Source organism: Pollicipes pollicipes, unplaced genomic scaffold, assembly GCF_011947565.3.
Source record: "Pollicipes pollicipes isolate AB1234 unplaced genomic scaffold, Ppol_2.1 Scaffold_3447;HRSCAF=4054_pilon_pilon_pilon, whole genome shotgun sequence".
Lineage (NCBI taxonomy): Eukaryota > Metazoa > Arthropoda > Thecostraca > Pollicipedomorpha > Pollicipedidae > Pollicipes > Pollicipes pollicipes.
Genome location: NW_023596297.1, coordinates 33,287,020 through 33,299,564, shown reverse-complemented (window position 1 = coordinate 33,299,564; position 12,545 = coordinate 33,287,020). Strand labels below are relative to the sequence as shown.

Below are 12,545 nucleotides of genomic sequence, written 5' to 3'. Positions count from 1 at the left end.
TCAAGAGCGTTCGTCCCACTTTTCCCCGGCTTTAAAATAGGCACTACTATTGCCTCTCGCCAGACTGGCGGGAAGTTACCTGTCGCCCATATGCAGTTGAAAACTGCCAGCAACGCTCGTAGTACACGGGGAGGAAAATGCCGTATCATATCATTGTGGATGAGGTCGGGCCCTCCGCTACACTACGCAGCGAGCGAATGGCCGCTTGAAGCTTCATCATAGTGAAATGTTTGTTGTACGTCAGGACGTCATCTGTACAAAAATTAACCTACGAAGTTTCACATCGTGCCCTGTGCCGCAAAAACCGTGGATCGCAGGTGCCATTTCGGCAACGGTCTGACAGGACTTCCCCAATGGCTTGTGCCACATCACTCGGGTGAGTGATGTCTTGACTTCCCACTCGCAGTACGGGAAGGGAAACTGGTGGATGCAGTCCAGCGATTCGTATAATGTGGCCCCATACATGTGACGTCGCCGTGTGGCGATTTTGTGAATTGACGTAGCTGCGCCATGATGCACGTTTCGCCTCTGGTATAGTGTGGCGTGCGGCCGCGCGTGCTTGCCTGAAAGCCAAGAGGTTTAATGTGCTGCTGTGCCGGTCAAAAGCCCTAAAAGCTCTCCGACGTGCACGAATAGCGCCGCGACACTCGTCGCTCCACCAAGGTACAGGGGTGCGACGAGGGCATCCGGAGGTGCGCGAAATGCATCCTTTCGCCGCATCCAACACGAGAACGTAAATTCCTCCGTAGTCGGAGTTGCAGAGCCGAAATCGTTGGAAAAGGTTTCGTCCAGGCGAATCTCAAATCCACTCCAGTCCGCCTTCTTGAAATTCCAACGCTGAGGCCGAGTGCCAAGAACAGTACCACCACGGTACCGAACCCAGACCGGAAAATGGTCACTTCCAAGAGGGTCCTCTGAAGCATCCCAGGTGAAGTGTGGTACCAACTGCGAACTACAAATGCTCAGGTCTAGCACCGACGATTGTCCGGATGGCAATGTAAAATGCGTTCTTGATCCTGTATTTAAAACGCACAGCCCTTCGTCACGCACGAGAGCCTCACATAGCCTCGCGCGAGTGAGCCACCCCCACACAGTGTGATGTGCATTAAAATCGCCTAAAACGAATAGAGGGGAGGAAGTTGAGAGGCTAACTCTCGTAGTCCTCCAGATGGAAATGAAACCCCAGGTGGCAAGTAGAGAGAGCAGACAGTTATGGTGTGGCGGTTGAAATTCACCGTTGCTGCGACAGCCTGCAAGTCTGTTCTCAACACCAGACGCCGCGTAGGTACGCTTTGGTGTACAGCCAAAAGAACGCCACCGTAAGCAACGGTGTCTGTTGGCATGCCAGTGCGGAAGGTAGTGTACCCTTTCAGGCCGAAGGCCGCATCAGGCGCCAACTTGGTCTCCTGGAGACACACGGCTACCGGGCAGTGCGCGCTTAAAACTGTCTGCAAGTCCTGGGTGCTTGACCTTACACCTCTACAGTTCCACTGTAAAACTGACTGAATGAAGAGGCTTTAAAAACACTGTAAGTTTTTAAAAGAACTCAGCAGCTCTAGAGCCTGGCCCATGGTTGTTGGTTCTGTCTTCAGAACCCGAAGAGATCGGGCGGATCCTGGGTCGGATCCGGGGATTACCGTCATCTGTTGGCGAAATCGGCCCCGGCGGTCCACGCTTTTCCGGACGCCCCGTCCTAAACTGAGCGGGCGCCGGCGACGCCGTGGTCCTAGGCGGCGGTGGTGGTGGAGCACCCATAGACGGGTCTCTCCGCGAGTCGGAGGGGCCTGAGGGAGCCACCACACGCTTTCGGGGAGGTGGGACTACCTCCCCCGTGGGAGCAAGCCCGGGGCCCGCACCCGACAGCCGACTGGCTGCCTTTGCCCTCTCCTGCTCCTGAAGGCGTGCACGCTTTGCCTCGCGCGCCCGTCTCTCCGCCTCTTGGCGCTCAAGGTTGTCCAGTTTCCGTCCCATCGTCTCACTCAGGGTTGTAGGACGTGATGCTCCTGGGGAGGACGGCTGTGAAGCCGGTGATCGCGCGCTTACTGGCGAAGACCGAGAAGTTCGGCCCCGGCGGACCACGGTCCATTCATTGCTTTCTGCTGGTGTGAGGTGGGGCGGCGAGGTAACATCTGGCGCGCTGGCCTGTGCCTCAGATGGGGCACAAGGTGCCAACGAGACGGGGGACGACAGTGTTGCGGCTTGTCTGCCGCAACACTGTCGTCTGTCCCCTGAGCGGCTTACTGTTTAACATTGCCATGGAGCCGATGCTGCGCACGCTCCGCCAGTCGGACGTGCGCTGCCTGGCCTACGCTGACGATCTGGCGTTGATTGTGCCGTCAGCCGCTGCCGTCGCTCCGGCCATTCGGGTGCTAGAGGCCGTGTGCGGGTGGTGCTCCCTGGAGCCCAACCCGCGCAAGTCAGGCCTGCTGTCGGTGGGAGCCGCTCCGCCCGCCGTGACTCTCAGCGGCGCGCCTTTGCCGGTGGTGGAACGTACGTGCTCGTACCGGTACCTGGGCCGTCCGGTGGGCCAAACCCGGCTCTCGGAGCCGCCACTGGACGTGCTCGCTGCCACCCGAAGCGATGCGTTCCGCCTGCTGGACAGCGCCCTGGCGCCCTGGCAGAAGCTGGACGCCGTGCGCACGTTCATCGTGCCGCGGCTGACGCACTGCCTGCGTCTGGGCGTGCTGCCCAAGACGTCCCTGCGCGCCTTTGACAAGGCGCTGCGGTGGCGCGTCAAGGGTGTGCTGGGCGTGCCGTTGAGCGCCACCAGCGGCTATCTGTACGCGCCGTCGGCCACGGGCGGCGTCGGCCTGACTGAGCTAGATAGCGAGGCCGATGTACTTCTGCTGGCCGCCAGCGTGCAGCTGCTGCGCTCGCGTGACCCCCTGGTCGCCGAGCTGGCCGCCGCCGAGCTCACACGCGTCGTGAGGCGCAGGGTCGGCCGGCCTCCGACGCCGGCCGACATGGCCGCCTACTTGGATGGCGAGCGCATGCGCGACGGCGGTGATGTCTCGTCGCGGTTCAGCCGCGCGCGTGTCGCCACCCGGGCACTCGCCTCGTCTGTGCCTGTGGCATGGCACGCCGCCCATCCCGTCCCGGAGCTGCGCGTCGGCCCCACTCCGGTGGAAGCGCGTGGCGAGAGCAAGGCGCTCCGCAACGCTCTGCGGATGTGGGTTCTGAGCGACCTGGTCGCCAAGCCCCATCAAGGACGTATGATGGAGTGTGTGGCGTCTCAGCCAGTGAGCTCGCATTATATGTATAATGGGAGCTTCACCCGGTTTGCCGAGTGACGGTTTGTGCACCGTGCTCGGCTCGGTCTCGCGCCCCTCAACGGGTACCGTCGCGGCGCCAGTGATCGGCGCTGTCGGCGCTGTGGCTACGCCGAGGAGACCCTGCCGCACGTGCTCAACCACTGCCGGCCCCACAGCGCGGCACTGCAGCGGCGTCACAACGCCATCCTGGCGCGCCTGGAGAAGGCCGTGCCTCGGTTTGCTGGCACCAACGTGCGGGTGAACCGCCGTGTGCCCGGCACCGAGTCGGCCCTTCGGCCTGACCTGGTGGTCACCCGTGGCGCCCACGTATCTCTTGTGGACGTCACAGTCTCGTTTGAGAACCGGCTGGCTGCCCTGCGCGCCGCCGGCGACGAGAAGGTGGCCAAGTACGCGGGCCTGGTGGCCGAGCTCCTACGCCAGGGCAAGGATGCCTCCGTGCATGCCCTGGTGATGGGCTCGCTCGGCACCTGGTACCGCGGCAACGAGGAGACGCTGCGCCACTTGCGCATCAGCCGGGTGTACGCCCGGCTGATGCGCAAGCTCATGGTGAGCGACACCCTGCGGTGGTCCCGGGACGTGTACGTGGAGCACGTCACCGGAGTCCGCCAATACGAGTGATCAGTGGCCACTGCCCGTGGCCGCTGTGACGTCAGGGTGTCCGCCTCCACCTCCTCCACCATCGCAGCGTCTCCCTTAGCGGCGTCGTCCTCCGCTCCGGGGCGTCGTGGGTCGCCCTCCGCCTGGCCGGCTGCTTCGCCGCCGTGTCGCCGCAGCCACCAATGGGCCGCCGGCCGGCCTGCTGCCCCTCCCCTTCCCCCAGTGCTCTATTTGATCAGTGCATTAGTGTCATCACTGTATCGCGAAATGTTCCCCCTCCGCCCCTCAGTGTTATATGCCCACTGTGTGGACACCATTTATTTCTATTTGATCCGTGTATTAGTGCAATCAAATGGTAATCACCGCGAGATGTTCCCCACTACTCCCCTCCCCCTTGTTGTTGCGTGCGTGTTGTACTGATTACTATCTGATCTGTGTATTAGTGAAATCCAATGAATCGACACGAAATGTCCCCCCCCCCCCCGGGACCGTGTGTGTAGCCCCCCGCCCCTCCCCTCGGCAGGCCGGCCGGCTGTGGGTTTCCCCTCCCCCGCCCGCGTCCCGCGGCCTTGGCGGACCGCGGCCGCCTTGTCTGGCCGCGGTACGGTCTTGGGCGCAGCAGCAACGCCGCCGGCGGTATTTGGCGGCGTCCCGAGGCGGCGCAGTCTTGTTGCTCGCCGCGGCCGTTCCGTCTGGCCACGGTGAAGCCCACACTGTGGCCGCCGCCATGCCTCCTAAGTGCTCTTTGGCATGGACCCACGCGTCGGGGTGACGCAGTTGCCTGCCAATGACGTGCCCCCCACCCCTTCCCACCATGGGGTGGGTGCCCGCCCCGTATGCGGCACGCTGTGTGGTGCCGCGGGGAACGTGATTATAATCTTGTACATTAGAAATCATCGTGTCGCGTGTGAATGCGCTCCAGGGTCTGGAGCGCATGCGTTTTTCTTTTTCACATAACTTGTTATCAAACATGCGCTATGAAAATAAAAAATCTGTTCTTATCAGCTTAATATCTGATACGTCCCCTACACGGGGACCAGAATATTAAACGGATTTTTGAACATTGGCGGGGTTACTAGAGCTTGCTCCTGCCCTGCCGCGGGTTGGTCTGGCATTGCACTATAGCCATGAGCGGCCCATTTTATGCTGTCGGCGGTGTCAATAAATCAGTACATGCCCTAATGCATGTATAATCATTATGTGTGTGCAATATGGCTTTGCGCTTATGCTGCGTGCGCGCCGCTGCTAGCACACAGCCAAGACACATCGCCTCAGATGTGTGGGCCGACGCAAAAGCCAGCACGAACAGAGCATGGCCAGAGCCAACAACAAAATCCACGACTACATAGCAAACAATGAAGAAACACACCAAGAAAGAACCCAACCCAACACAAAAAGCAGCAATAGCCATCAAATTTCAACACTGTGGCCGCCGGCGAGAACACATGATTGACATCAGCTCAAAGGCGGCCGATGCCATGTCACCAACAGCGCGCGTGCCGTCAGGCCGGCAACATGCAATGCCAACGCATCACATGGTTGTACAAGCCAACGCCATATAGACCAAACGCCTGACAATGACCGCGGCCGCCGGCTGTGCATAACAGCTTTGCGCGCGCCACGGCTAGATGTCGCTGTCGGCAGCGTGGCATTCGCGCATCGCCTGCGGGCCGGCCAGTGGTCGGCTGTCTGCCCTGCTCCAGCGCACGGGCCCGGTAGCCGGAGGCCGTGCGCCCTTGCCGGCCTGGCGGCATTGCTCAGCTGCATGGGCGTCTTCGCTTCCGAAGCGCGGCCGCGCTCTACCACGCGACGCGGCGCGACGCCGCACTCAACTTGCAACAAGTCGGCAACACAGCCCGTCAACTGCACGGGGGCGCGCCACCAACGCCAGGCGCAGGACGACCAGCCCAACTTTGCTCCCGGCGCGCCCGGTGCGGCAGCCATCTAGCGGCCGTGCTGGCACTAGCGGCCGCCGGGCGGCTTTCGCCCGTGGCGACGTGCGTGCCGGCGTCAGTCGCACGTCCACAGACGCGGTGCGAGCACGTGTGCTGCCTCTCGCCAACACCGGGCTGCCTCTCGCCAATACATTGATAGTGACGGTGTGCTGTCACGTGACCGATGTCTGGTCACGTGATCGACGATTGCCAGTCGGGTGACGTGATGAACAGCGCACAGGCGCCGTCGGCGCCGGCCACCGCTCCAAGGGCGCAAACCGTCGGCGACCTCCGGTCACGCGCGAGTGTGCCGACGCAACCGTTACGCGTCCCGACCAACGGAGAAGGCGCGCACGACTCAAGTGACAACAAGATGCTCTGCAAAGTGTCATCTGAGCTGGTGCCAATGCGCGGCGGCATGAGCACTGCTCGCCGTCGGCCGCTAGTCGCTCGTCGACCCGGCGCACGGAGCCAGGCGCGTGCGCACCGGCCTTGCAGACCAGCAGCGGCCGGCACGGCATAAATGCACGTGTTGCAATTGCATCTGCATCGCTTCTCGGCCTGTTGGCTAAGATCAAAGTGTAGTATAAAAAATCTGTTCTTATCAGCTTAATTTTGATCTTATTCAAAGGTTTTTTCAGGTTGAAATTCCTTATTTTTCCATCCGCACGGCCTACAACTCCAGGTGGTGACGCCTGGCGGCCAGCAGCTGAACCACTCAAGGTCAGCGACGGACGGCGACTACGAGCAAGTCCTCGGACGGGTCGCCGGTGAGCACGGGACGCGAGGTAAGTGCACGCGCCGACTTCCGGCCTTCCGCCCTTCCCCTGTTTAGGTCGGGAGCCTCGTGTTCCTGCCCTAAATAGGAGTTGGCGGCTGCCGTGGTTTTGGCGCGGGAACTCCCTGCGCTTTCCGTGCTTCGCCGGCGGCCCGCTAGACGGCGCCTCATCCCGTCCGAGAGATGGCGTTGCCCGTCACAAGCCAGCTCAGCCGCCCGGCGTCTCCCGTCCCGGGGCGACAGCCGGAACTGGACGGCAGGGTCCTCTCCCTCCCGTACCCGCTTCCGGCTGTCATCGCCTGCCCCGTGGAGGGATGCCGGGCGTCGTATGCCGCCGCCTCCATGGCGACCCAGCGCGCCAGCCTTCGCCGACACCTGCGCGCGGGCCACGGCATCTCCGTTACCAACACGCCGTGGGTCTGCGCCGGGTGCCGGCAACAGCTCACCGCGCGGTCTTCCCGGCATCGCTGCACGGTGCCGGTCCGGGCCCGGCGGGCGGCTGGCGGCGAACTGCCGCACGGCTGTCCGTAGTGCCGGGCTACCTTCACGACGCGGCGCGGGCTGCTCAACCACCGAGCCCGTTGCCCGCGTCGGCCCGACACCGAGCCGGCCCGGGCCGTCGACCTCGGGCTGCCGCCAGCCGGGACCCCACCGGGAGCGTTGCCGCAGCGGCCACCTGCTGCCGCCGGCTCGCCCCCGGGCTCACCGCGGTCCTGGCCCGGCGAGCGGCTCGAGCGAGTCGCCGGCCTCCTCACCGGCCGGCGGCCGCCGTCAGCGACGCCGGAGCCGCCACCAGCAGGGACACCACGCCGCCCATCACCGCTGGCCCGGCTGGGCAACGCCGTTCAACGAGCCGGCCTCCACCTGGCAGGACGCCCGCCGCGGAGGGCCTCACCGACGACGCCAGACGCCACATCACCTGCCCCGTCGCCAGTGAGTGCCCCAGTGCCCCCTGCGCGCGCTGGGGCGGCAGGCCCGAGCCGGCCGTCCCCTCCCACGCCGCCGCACATGTCGCCGCCGCGCTACGGTCCGTCCCCCGAGGTGGCGTCCCCCGTGTGGGGAGACTGCTCACCGGTCGAGCAGCAGCGCGCACCGGGCCCGCCGGCGTCCCCGGCGCCGAGCCCGGTGTCGCTGTCGCTCCTGCTGGCGTCTCCCGGCGGCCCGCCACTTTGGGCGACGCCACCACCGGCGGCGCCGTCCCCCTCGACAGCGCTTTCACGGTGGCCGCCCGTGTCGTCACCCGCGCCGCTGCCGCCCGTGTGCGCATGTGTATGCGCAGGGTCACCCGTTCCCGTCCCCGCGCCGGCCCAGCGAGGGCACCCACCCCAGCGGGGCCCAGTGCGGTCGGGGCCAAGTGTCGCAAGTGACGGTACGGTTCACGACGACGGAGTGTGCGGCGCCCCGCAAGCGGCGGCTGGCGCTGGAAGCAGAGGAGAGGCCTCACCGGGGTGCGCCCAACGTGGTCCCCGTGTGCCCCCCGGCTTCCCCCCGCCCCCGGCACCACAACTGACGTCACCCCGCCGTTCGCCTGTCGTCGCCCCTAGTGCCCCCCCCCCCCACTCCCAGTGTCACCCACGCCGCCCTGTGTGCCCCCTGTGCCCCCCGGCCCCCCCCCCCCCCCGCCCCCCTCCTTGCCGCCGACGCCTTCCGCGTCGCGAGTAGGCCTGCCGTTGCCCCTCAGCCCTTCGCCGGGGTCCTCGGGTGCCTCGGGCGGCCGCCGCCGCCGCCGGCGGCGCACCGCTCGCCGCCGATTTCTCCGTGACGGCGGCTCGACGTCGCCTGACTCATCGTCCGGCGACGCATCCACCCCGCCCCACCCCCCACCCGGCGCCAGGCCGACCGGACCCGAGCCGACCGGCGCCCCGCCGCCATCCGGCGGCCGTTGCGCCGTCGGACGGGAGCGGCGTGGGACGCCCGGCCCGGCCATCCGACCCGGCCCCCTCCCCCAGGCGGCCATTAATCAGCGGCCGGCTCGCCCGCCAGGCAGGCGAGGGGGCCGGCCGCCGGCCACGTGCGCCGCGGCGACCGTTGGCGGCCGTCCGAGGCGCACCGTCGACCCCCGGGATAGCGACCCCACTGTGGCCCCGGGCACCCCTGGGCCCTCCCACCCACCACCCACCACCCACGCAGGTCGCCCTCCCCGTCACCCGACGCCCGGCCCCGCTTCCGGCGGACCCCGCCGACCTGTGCCCGGAGACCGCCGCCAGCCCGACCGGGACAATGCCGCCGGCCCCCGCAACCCCGCCCATCGCCCGGCGCCCCCTGCTGCGGCCGGTGCCGCCGGCCCGGTGGGTGCCGCCCCCGCCACGCCCGCCGCGGCTATCCCGCCCGCGCGCGCCGACCCCGCACCGGCGCCCCGCCGTCTCGAGCGAGGTGCAGGTGACGGACGGCCCGCGCGGGGCGGGGGTCGCGGCGTGCGGCGTGGGGCGGGCCGCCCGGGGCGCGGTGGCGGCGGCGGCGGGGGTGGCCGCGGTGGTGGTGGCGGGGGCTGGGGTGGAGGCGGTGGCCCCCCGGACGAGCCGGCGCCAGGACCGGGCGGGCAAGCCGACCGGCCGCGGGACGCAGCAGCGCCGGAACCCGAGCTCACCGAGCTGCAGGCGGAGTTCATACCCCGCCTGCAGCGGCTCCTCGACGAACCCGGGGACGACTGGGAGCCGTGCGAGGCGCTCCTCCAGCGTATGGTGGCCGACGCCTCTCGTCGCAATGAGGCGTACCACCAGCGACGAGGCCAGGCCACCGCGCGGCGCCGGGGACAGCCCGGTGCCGCCGCCCCTCACGGGCCGCCCGGACGGCCGGCAGTCGTTCCGCCTTTCAACGGCCGCCCGGACACAGCTGGCGGTGCGCCCCCTCCCCCTCCCCGCGGCCGGCCGGACCGTCCAGCGGCGGGCGGTCCCCCTCCCCCCCAGAACGGCGGCCCGGCCCCTCCACCAGCCCAACAGCCAGACCGCCGCACGACGTACCGGCCGCCCCGACATGAGCCGACCGAGGCGAGTCGGCTCCAGCGCCTCTACGCCACATCACCTGCCCCGTCGCCCGCTGGGCTGCCCGCTGAGCGGCATCTTGTTCAACCTGGGCATGGAGCCTCTAGTCCGGGCGCTCGACGCCGCCGACGGCGTCACGACGCTCGCCTTCGCCGACGACCTCGCGCTGCTCTGCCGCGACGCGGAGGCGCTGGACACTGCGCTCACCACACTGGAGGAGGTGTGCAGCTGGTGTGGACTGGCGCCCAACGCGCGCAAGTCCGGGCTGCTGTCGGTCGGCAGCCCGTCGCCGCAGGTGCGGCTCATGGGTCAGCCGATCCCCGTGATCGGCGAGCGGTGCTCGTACCGCTACCTGGGCCGTCCTGTGGGACACACCAGGCTGTCGTGCCCGCCGTTACAGGTGCTGGCCGGGGCGGAGCAGGCCGCCCGCCTCGTCCTGGACCGCGCGCTGGCCCCGTGACAGAAACTGGACGCGCTGCGCGCGTTCATCCTGCCACGGCTGACCCACTGCCTCCGGCTCGGTCTGCTCCCAAAACAGGCTCTGCGTCAGTTCGACGCCGAGCTGCGCTGGAGGGTCAAGGGGGCACTCCAACTGCTCTCTCGCGCGTGCCAGGAGTACCTGCACGCCAGCACCTCGCGCGGCTGTGTTGGTCTCACCGAGCTCGCCTCCGAGACTGACATCCTCCTCCTGGCGTCTACATAGCAGCTCCTCACCTCCCCGGACGAACTCGTCCGCGAGACTGCTGCCTCTCAGCTGCAGGAGTCTGTGCGCAAGCGCCTCCTGGCTGAGTCTACCCCGGCACAGCTCGCCGACTACCTGAATGGTAGGGAGTTGAGGGACGGTGGCGACGTTTCAACGCGCTTCTCACGAACGCGCGTCGCCACCAAAGCGCTGGCCAAAACCATCCCGGTTGCCTGGCGCGCGGTGGACGGCGAGCTGCGACTTGCGGTCGGCGACGACGTGGTGCCGCGTCGCCAGGCGGCTGCTCTCCTGCGAGAGGCGGTCCGCCAGGCGGCCGCCGAGCGTCTGTATCGCCTGCCTCACCAGGGCAAAGTGATGCAGACGGTCGGCGATCAGCGCGTGAGCAGCCACTACATGTACAGTGGCAGCTTCACTCGCTTCGCCGAGTGGCGCTTTGTGCACCGCGCGCGGCTGGGACTGGTGCCTCTAAACGGCGTCCGTCGCAGCCGTGTGCGGGGCGACAAGCGCTGCCGGCGGTGCGGGTACGCGCGCGAGACGCTGCCCCATGTGCTGTGCCACTGCATGCCGCACAGCGCCGCCTTCCAGCGCCGTCACAACGCCATCCTGAGCCGCCTTCACAAGGCGGTGCAGCGGGATGGCGTGGTGACGCAGATCAACCGTCGGGTGCCGGGGTGCGCCTCCACCCTGCGCCCCGACCTGGTGGTGACCCGCGGTGACGAGGTCATCCTGGCCGACGTCACCGTGGCGTTTGAGAACGGGCCAGACGCGCTTCGTGCTGCCAGCGACGCCAAGGTCCGCAAGTACACCCCGCTCGTGCACGAGCTGCGCGGGCGGGGCAAGACGGCCAGTGTGATAGCGCTGATCGTCGGCCCCCTGGGCACATGGTGGCGGGGCAACGAGGCCTCGCTGCACCGGCTCCGCGTCAGCCGGAAATACGCCAAGCTGATGCGGCGGCTCATGGTGACCGACACCCTGAGGTGGTCCCGCGACATTTACGCCGAGCATCTGTCCGGGCGCCGGCAGAACGAGTATTCCGCGGCCGGTTCTCCCGGCCGCGGTGACGTCAGGGTCGCCGCCGCCATCTTGCCGCCGCCAGCAGCGCACTGTTTCGGTCTGGCGCGGCACGGCGGCCGCACACCCGGGCCGTCGCCTCCGCGCGGCGAGCGTCCAGCGCGGCCGCCCGACGCCCCGTCCCCCCCCCCCCCCCCCAGTCCCCGGAGCACCACGTGTGCCGGGAACGATCCCCCCCGGCGGCCTGCCCCCCCCCCCCCCCCCGCCTTCGGGAGGGAAGCCGGCCCCCGCCCCACCCCTGCCATAGCGCGCTGCGTCGCCCCAAAAAGTTGTTTTGCAGCGCCATCTGCGGCGCAGCTGGTGGCGCCACCACTGATCAGCTAATGTAGTAACGTGAGGTGGAGCCACCAGCACGCCCTGTTCGGTGCGCGACCTGGCGCTTGTTCACATTGTTCTTGCCGTTATTTAATGCCTTTTCTTAAATTTTATCAAACAACCGTGTCGTGTGTAAATGCCCTGCACATCGTGGAGCGGCATCCGCTTATCTTTTTCTTTGTCTTGTTATGAAACATGTCTTTTTCTGAATAAAAAATCTGTTCTTATCAGCTTAATATCTGATACGTCCCCTACACGGGCACCAGAATGTTAAGCTGATTTGCGAACATTGGCGGGGTTACTAGGAGCCTGCTCCCGCCCTGCCGCCGGTTGGCCGGGCATTGCACTATAGCCAGGATCGGCTGTCATTGTATGCTGTCGGCGGTGTCAATAAAGCAATATATGCTCTAATGCATGTATAATACGATGTGTATAATGGCTTTGCGCTTATGCTGCGTGTGCGCCGCTGCTGGCACACAGCCAAGACGCATCGCCTCAGATGTGTGGGCCGACGCAAAAGCCAGCACGAACAGAGCATGGCCAGAGCCAACAACAAAATCCACGGCTACATAGCAAACAATGAAGAAACACACCAAGAAAGAACCCAAACCAACAGAAAAAGCAGCAAGAGCCATCAAATTTCAACACTGTGGCCGCCGGCGAGAACACATGATTGACATCAGCTGAAAGGCGGCCGATGCCATGCCACCAACAGCGCGCGTGCCGTCAGGACGGCAACATGCAATGCCAACGCATCACATGGTTGCACAAGCCAACGCCATATAGACCAAACGCCTGACAATGACCATGGCCGCCGGCTGTGCACAACAGCTTTGCGCGCCCCACGGCTAGATGTCTCTGTCGGCAGCGTGGCATTCGCACATCGCCTGCGGG

At 66.2% G+C, this 12,545-nt stretch overlaps 1 non-coding gene and 2 pseudogenes across 1 annotated transcript; all 3 read left to right on the top strand.

The window, feature by feature from the left end:
• Positions 1–4,822: 4,822 nt before the first annotated feature.
• LOC119092745 (U2 spliceosomal RNA) lies at positions 4,823–5,014 on the top strand. Its single transcript, XR_005093540.1, has one exon. It is a non-coding gene; the product is annotated as a U2 spliceosomal RNA (small nuclear RNA).
• A 1,337-nt stretch (positions 5,015–6,351) lies between these two features.
• LOC119092750 (uncharacterized) lies at positions 6,352–6,487 on the top strand (annotated as a pseudogene).
• Positions 6,488–11,846: 5,359 nt separating this feature from the next.
• LOC119092747 (uncharacterized) lies at positions 11,847–12,023 on the top strand (annotated as a pseudogene).
• Positions 12,024–12,545: the final 522 nt, after the last annotated feature.